At 39.6% G+C, this 8,123-nt stretch overlaps 1 long non-coding RNA gene across 1 annotated transcript; it reads right to left on the bottom strand.

Moving 5' to 3' along the window:
• Positions 1-729: 729 nt before the first annotated feature.
• Positions 730-5,379, bottom strand: LOC149984293 (uncharacterized). The gene is made up of 3 exons (XR_016494898.1): positions 5,239-5,379; positions 1,285-1,419; positions 730-1,107 (listed from the first exon to the last, which is right to left on the bottom strand). It is a non-coding gene; the product is annotated as an uncharacterized LOC149984293 (long non-coding RNA).
• Positions 5,380-8,123: the final 2,744 nt, after the last annotated feature.

Genomic DNA, 8,123 nt, shown 5'->3' with positions numbered 1-8,123 from the left:
TCCTGCAACAGGCTGATCAAAGTAAGATCTTACACCTGTATGTTATGACATGATGGCACATCGGTAGGTCTGTTTTCCTGTACTGCTGGACGTGGGACAGCGTGTTTTACTGTTCAGATGGATGACAGCTTGTTTTACTGTTCAGATGGATGACAGCGTGTTTTACTGTTCAGATGGATGACAGCTTGTTTTACTGTTCAGATGGATGACAGCTTGTTTTACTGTTCAGATGGATGACAGCTTGTTTTACTGTTCAGATGGATGACAGCGTGTTTTACTGTTCATTTGGATGACAGCTTGTTTTACTGTTCAGATGGATGACAGCTTGTTTTACTGTTCAGATGGATGACAGCTTGTTTTACTGTTCAGATGGATGGCAGCTTGTTTTACTGTTCAGATGGATGACAGCTTGTTTAACTGTTCAGATGGATGACAGCTTGTTTTACTGTTCAGATGGATGACAGCTTGTTTTACTGTTCAGATGGATGACAGCTTGTTTTACTGTTCAGATGGATGACAGCTTGTTTTACTGTTCAGATGGATGACAGCGTGTTTTACTGTTCAGATGGGATGACAGCTTGTTTTACTGTTCAGATGGATGACAGCTTGTTTTACTGTTCAGATGGATGACAGCGTGTTTTACTGTTCAGATGGGATGACAGCTTCTTTTACTGTTCAGATGGATGACAGCTTGTTTTACTGTTCAGATGGATGACAGCGTGTTTTACTGTTCAGATGGGATGACAGCTTGTTTTACTGTTCAGATGGATGACAGCGTGTTTTGCTGTTCAGATGGATGACAGCTTGTTTTACTGTTCAGATGGATGACAGCTTGTTTTACTGTTCAGACGGATGACAGCTTGTTTTACTGTTCAGATGGATGGCAGCTTGTTTTACTGTTCAGATGGATGACAGCTTGTTTAACTGTTCAGATGGATGACAGCTTGTTTTACTGTTCAGATGGATGACAGCTTGTTTTACTGTTCAGATGGATGACAGCTTGTTTAACTGTTCAGATGGATGTTTGACAGCTTGAGGATTTAATTCCTGCTTGTTGTTGTGTATGTCTATACTGTGTGTCTTGATCGTTGACATCATAGGATGATGCTATAACATATAAACTATTAATCATACATAATTATAAACATGTCTTGAGCATTTTTTCAAACATATGTTATACCTACTTCTGAGAGAAGCTGCGTTTTGTGTTTTAATTCTGGTGATTTTAATACCAACAGATAGTGGTTTAGACAGAGATAAATACTGGGGGATTGGAATAATTACCTTGTTAGAGAAACTGGATTCATAACAGCATACTCCTATATTCAGCATTAAAAAAATATGCTGAAATGATATTTTTTCTCAGCTCTATTCAAAGCTCTGTACTGCCCCCTGCGGGAGACTACGGGAACTGCATCTCTGAAACAAAGGAACACAGGTGTTGTTAATCTATTAGATAATAACTACAGTGTCAACGATAGCAGATAACGTTGTTTGTTATGATGATGTTAACCTGTATTATGAGAGATGATGATGGACCTGTAGGACTCTGTACAGGGAATGTGGTGTCATATGAGACATGGAAACGTTACTGGAAAAACCTCTTCCATTAATCAACAGCCCTCTGTACAGAAGGTTCACCAACGTGTGTGTGTGATTACTCATTTGCATCCCTTTGGTATTTTAAGCAGAAATTGTGCACCGATATTGCATTTTAAATGCCAGTCATATTAAATGAGCGTCGAACATTTCCACATGGAAAATTAATAAATCAGATTTAAAAAAATAAAAAATAAATAAATAAATAAATAATGAATAAAGAATTGCTAAATTGCCAAAATTCAAGCCGTTTGACACGTCCCTCTGTGCACTCTCTGTGACTTCTAGGAACATTTAAACCCACTTCACCTTTCTCCACGTTTTTACCATAGTTTTAAAGCCATTGTTTTTCATTTTCCTGATTTGACAAAGTAATTTCTGAAGATTATTATTCATTTGAATGGGATTTAGTGATTCATTTTAATGTCAACCTTGTTATGTGAACTCAACTCTCGTTTTAAATATGGTGAAAACATTCCATTTAAAATGTTTTTCTTTTTAAAGAAACATTGAACATCTAATTGTTAAATCGTCCGGTAAAAACAGGTGAGCTGGTTCTACTGTTTTTGGACATTTTCTGGTGTTTTTGTGGTGGAAAAGTGAGTCGGTCGAGTATAACAAGTCAACCCTGTTACCCCATAGATAGACATGCTAACATATCAACCCTGTTACCCCATAGATAGACATGCTAACACATCAACCCTGTTACCCCATAGATAGACATGCTAACACATCAACCCTGTTACCCCATAGATAGACATGCTAACACATCAACCCTGTTACCCCATAGATAGACATGCTAACACATCAACCCTGTTACCCATAGATAGACATGCTAACACGTCAACCCTGTTACCCATAGATAGACATGCTAACACGTCAACCCTGTTACCCATAGATAGACATGCTAACACATCAACCCTGTTACCCCATAGATAGACATGCTAACACATCAACCCTGTTACCCCATAGATAGACATGCTAACACATCAACCCTGTTACCCATAGATAGACATGCTAACACGTCAACCCTGTTACCCCATAGATAGACATGCTAACACGTCAACCCTGTTACCCCATAGATAGACATGCTAACACGTCAACCCTGTTACCCCATAGATAGACATGCTAACATATCAACCCTGTTACCCATAGATAGACATGCTAACACGTCAACCCTGTTACCCCATAGATAGACATGCTAACACGTCAACCCTGTTACCCATAGATAGACATGCTAACACATCAACCCTGTTACCCATAGATAGACATGCTAACATGTCAACCCTGTTACCCCATAGATAGACATGCTAACACGTCAACCCTGTTACCCATAGATAGACATGCTAACACATCAACCCTGTTACCCATAGATAGACATGCTAACACATCAACCCTGTTACCCCATAGATAGACATGCTAACACATCAACCCTGTTACCCATAGATAGACATGCTAACACGTCAACCCTGTTACCCCATAGATAGACATGCTAACACGTCAACCCTGTTACCCCATAGATAGACATGCTAACACGTCAACCCTGTTACCCCATAGATAGACATGCTAACATATCAACCCTGTTACCCATAGATAGACATGCTAACACGTCAACCCTGTTACCCCATAGATAGACATGCTAACACGTCAACCCTGTTACCCATAGATAGACATGCTAACACATCAACCCTGTTACCCATAGATAGACATGCTAACATGTCAACCCTGTTACCCCATAGATAGACATGCTAACACGTCAACCCTGTTACCCATAGATAGACATGCTAACACATCAACCCTGTTACCCATAGATAGACATGCTAACACATCAACCCTGTTACCCATAGATAGACATGCTAACACGTCAATGAAGCTTCCATGTTGAACATAACAAGCTACCATTCCCCCTGTCACCAGGTGATTTATGGCTGAATTACGGTCAACTCTGTCACGGTCAACTCTGTCACGGTCAACTCTGTCACGGTCAACTCTATCACTGTCATCTCTGAAATACCTCACTCAGCCCCCCCCCCAAATCTTTATATTTTTTATCCTACTCACAGAGATACATAGAGGTAGTTTTAGTAGTATGGTTTTTCATCAGAGTCATGGGTTTTAAAGGCAGGACCGTGAAGCGTATTTAAACCATTATTAGATCTTATGTGATTTTTTTGGGGTGGGAGCTGAGTTGCTCTCTAAACAGCCCTGAATAATGTGTTCTTAAATTCAAATAGTGAGAACATAAACAAAAACATGCCTTTTTGTTTCTTAAATAAATATCAGAGTGTCAGTCGATATACTGGCCAAAACCTCATCCTAATAAATGTCCTTTAGTTGGAAAAAAAAAAGAGATCTGCAAATTGATGTCAGAAATCTTTTCATTTTATAGTCCTTTATATTCCTGGCACTGGCCAAAACCCATGGGTGTTAAAGTAAAACCCTGAGCAAATAATGCCTTACTATCGCTAATGGAAGCGGAATGTTAAATTATGTAAATGAGTTCTAGAACCCATTAGGAACACGGCCAGTTTTAATAAATTGGGTATCTGTTCTACTTCTTATCAAGCCAGTTGGCACGGTAATGCATGGGAGAGGTACATTTCATTTCATGTTAATTGCTCTTCATAATGTTATTCCTGCCTCTGTGACCTAATGGGAGATACTGTAATATATTATTACAAACTTTGGGAAGCGTTTTTTTGGGGGGTTTTAATTGGCGACAATAATAAAGTATGTTGGGGACATGTCTATACTAATCTGACAGGCCAATTAGAGGATGGTTTATGTGGGTTCTCACTGTGTCGTCGGTGTTGGCCTAAATGGCCTGTCCCATTGACAATTCCCTGTTTTTTGTGGGATTTTTTAATTTTTTTACAGGTATTTGATTCATATCGATTTAAAAGATATTATCTGCCATGATTTTGTGACAAATTAACCCTTCAAATAAGTTCTGAGTTTGTAAATAAAATGAATGATTGGACTGGTGTATTCTAGTAAACCAGACAACGCATTAAAGTCTCCTCCTGATGACGGCATGTCTACTGGGCTTCTTGGTAGATAAATATATACCCCGATGTTGCCCCGACAGCTGCCCAACGTTCTGCCAACGTCACATCTAAAAAAGGAAGCCGCCAAGGCTTTCAGGAAACATTTTTGTGATTCGTCAACATCGCCCCCCCTGAGGAGCAATTCTACAGACAACTGAACTGTCTGGGCTGGGAGAGAGAAGATGAGTCCTTAACCCACAGTTTAAGCTGCTTAGTGTGTTAGTAGAAGAATGTAGGAATGTGTCCCAAATGGCACCCTATTCGCTTTTGTAGTGCACTGGGCTCTGGTCAAAAGTAGTGCACTACGAAGGGAATAGGGTGCCCTTTTGGGACGTGCCCTCTGAGTGCTTACTCACTCATATATACGTGTGTGTGTGCTGCTGAAGTGTCGTTTAGTCTGCAGATCCTCTTAGCATAAAGAAAGTGTTGATACATACTAAAGACTATTGCAGTGTGGCTCAGTTTGATAATCTGGTGACTGCAGAACAAACCTTCCGCTGGGATTAAACCATAGCACAGCTCTGTAATCTGGCATCCCTCTGGGGTGGACCAGTCCTCTCATTTCCTCAAATTCCTAAAGACCTTGTCCTACCTTGCATCGGGTCTGTGGAGTTTTGGTGGTGTGGACTTTTCTTGTGGGTTTTGGCACTCGCAGGGATGTCACGGTGTCTTTCCTTGAGGTTTCACAAGAAGAAGGTTGATCGCCTTTCATCTCCTTCTCACTGTTCACTTGATTTAATAGTTTCTAATAGTTCTAATAGTTTCTATGTTTCTATAGTTTCTATCTAATAGTTTCTATGTTCGTTTAGAGAAGAAGAAGAGCAATTAAGCAATTGTGTAGACTGTTCATTTTCAAAAGTATATCACCTCTAATCATGAATCACCTCTTTGGGTATTATTTTCCCCCAAATCTCTGACCTCATGCTCCCTTGATGAGACTGATTTGAGGTAATGCCTCATACGTGAGCTGCTAGAGAGAGAAAGAGAGAGAGTTTCTCTTTGCTGGAAAGTTGCCTTTTTTCAGCACTCTTTGTCCCCGATGTATAATGTCTATTACAGAGCCTGATGTTGATGACGAAATGTTTGAAACCAAAGAAGAAGAATACAAGCGATGCAATTGGTCAACTCGTATTAAAAACCTCGTAAGGATCCGCCCCCTTTTTGTTTCCTCTGAAAAGACACATTCAGGTGTAACTGCCTGTAGCTCAGGCATTAAAGCAAGGATATAGGTAACTCTTATTAATAAACTAATTATTTCACTCAAATCTCTGAACTCATTCTCACGGTTTAGACATCTCACCAGACGCTCTTATCCAGAGCAATTTACAGGAGTGTGTGCATACTGTTTTACATACTGGTCCCCTGTGGGAATGGAATCCACAACCCTGGCGTTGCAAGAGCCCTGCTCTACCAACTGAGTCACACAGAACTCCTGTTGCTAGATGAAGTTTTAGAGACAACTAGAAAGAGAGAGAGAGAGAGAGAGAGAGAGAGAAATAGAGAGAGAGAGAAATGGAGAAAGGAAGAGCGAGACAGAGGGAGGAAGATAGAGACGTAAAGAGTTTATTTTTGTTGGAAAGTTGTCTTTGCATCTGTCTGCCTGTCTGTCTGTCTGTCTGTCTGTCTGTCTGTCTGTCAAAGCCCCAGATGTATAAAGCCTAGTTCACAGCCTGCCTGATGTTGAGACTTGGCTAGCTCTATAAAGACCTATTGATTTCATGATCCTTGGGCAAAGTAAAACGTCTGCTCTTCGTTGAGGAATTAGAGCTGCACAAATCTGCACATACATTTTCTCTCTCTCCTCTTCAATCACCAGGAGACAGATACCTTGGAGCTGTTTAACGTTCATTTGCATGAACTCTCTGGTGACTTAGAGAAAGGAAAAGAACAGGGGAAAAGTTATTTCAAAAAGTCTGTTGTCAAGTAAGTTCGAGGGAGACAAAGTCCGGAGTAGAGTTTCACCCCACAGACATTAGGTAGAGATGTTTGTCGTTTGTAAGAAACGTCTGATTCAGTGCTGCGATGTGTTCTGCTTTACTTTTTTCACTCTGGTTTTTTCTATATATGGCAGACCGTGTTAAATTGATCCTAGAAAGGTTTGTTAGCCTTTCAGACAGTAGTCTTGAAATGTGTTAAATTGATCCTAGAAAGGTTTGTTAGCCTTTCAGACAGTAGTCTTGAAATGTGTTAAATTGATCCTAGAAAGGTTGGTTATCCTTTCAGACAGTAGTCTTGACATGTGTTAAATGGATCCTAGAAAGGTTGGTTATCCTTTCAGACAGTAGTCTTGACATGTGTTAAATTGATCCTAGAAAGGTTTGTTAGCCTTTCAGACAGTAGTCTTGAAATGTGTTAAATTGATCCTAGAAAGGTTTGTTATCCTTTCAGACAGTAGTCTTGACATGTGTTAAATGGATCCTAGAAAGGTTGGTTATCCTTTCAGACAGTAGTCTTGACATGTGTTAAATGGATCCTAGAAAGGTTGGTTATCCTTTCAGACAGTAGTCTTGACATGTGTTAAATTGATCCTAGAAAGGTTGGTTATCCTTTCAGACAGTAGTCTTGACATGTGTTAAATGGATCCTAGAAAGGTTGGTTATCCTTTCAGACAGTAGTCTTGACATGTGTTAAATTGATCCTAGAAAGGTTGGTTATCCTTTCAGACAGTAGTCTTGACATGTGTTAAATGGATCCTAGAAAGGTTTGTTAGCCTTTCAGACAGTAGTCTTGACATGTGTTAAATTGATCCCAGAAAGGTTGGTTATCCTTTCAGACAGTAGTCTTGACATGTGTTAAATTGATCCCAGAAAGGTTGGTTATCCTTTCAGACAGTAGTCTTGACATGTGTTAAATTGATCCTAGAAAGGTTGGTTATCCTTTCAGACAGTAGTCTTGACATGTGTTAAATTGATCCTAGAAAGGTTGGTTATCCTTTCAGACAGTAGTCTTGACATGTGTTAAATGGATCCTAGAAAGGTTGGTTATCCTTTCAGACAGTAGTCTTGACATGTGTTAAATGGATCCTAGAAAGGTTGGTTATCCTTTCAGACAGTAGTCTTGACATGTGTTAAATGGATCCTAGAAAGGTTGGTTATCCTTTCAGACAGTAGTCTTGACATGTGTTAAATTGATCCTAGAAAGGTTGGTTATCCTTTCAGACAGTAGTCTTGACATGTGTTAAATTGATCCTAGAAAGGTTGGTTATCCTTTTCAGACAGTAGTCTTGACATGTGTTAAATTGATCCTAGAAAGGTTGGTTATCCTTTCAGACAGTAGTCTTGACATGTGTTAAATGGATCCTAGAAAGGTTGGTTATCCTTTCAGACAGTAGTCTTGACATGTGTTAAATGGATCCTAGAAAGGTTGGTTATCCTTTCAGACAGTAGTCTTGACATGTGTTAAATTGATCCTAGAAAGGTTTGTTATCCTTTCAGACAGTAGTCTTGAAATGTGTTGAATTGATCCTAGAAAGGTTGG

Source organism: Oncorhynchus mykiss, chromosome 3, assembly GCF_057628025.1.
Source record: "Oncorhynchus mykiss isolate SJ-2025 chromosome 3, ASM5762802v1, whole genome shotgun sequence".
Taxonomy (NCBI): domain Eukaryota; kingdom Metazoa; phylum Chordata; class Actinopteri; order Salmoniformes; family Salmonidae; genus Oncorhynchus; species Oncorhynchus mykiss.
Note: the sequence above shows the minus strand (reverse complement) of the source record. Positions and strands in the feature narration are given on the sequence as shown.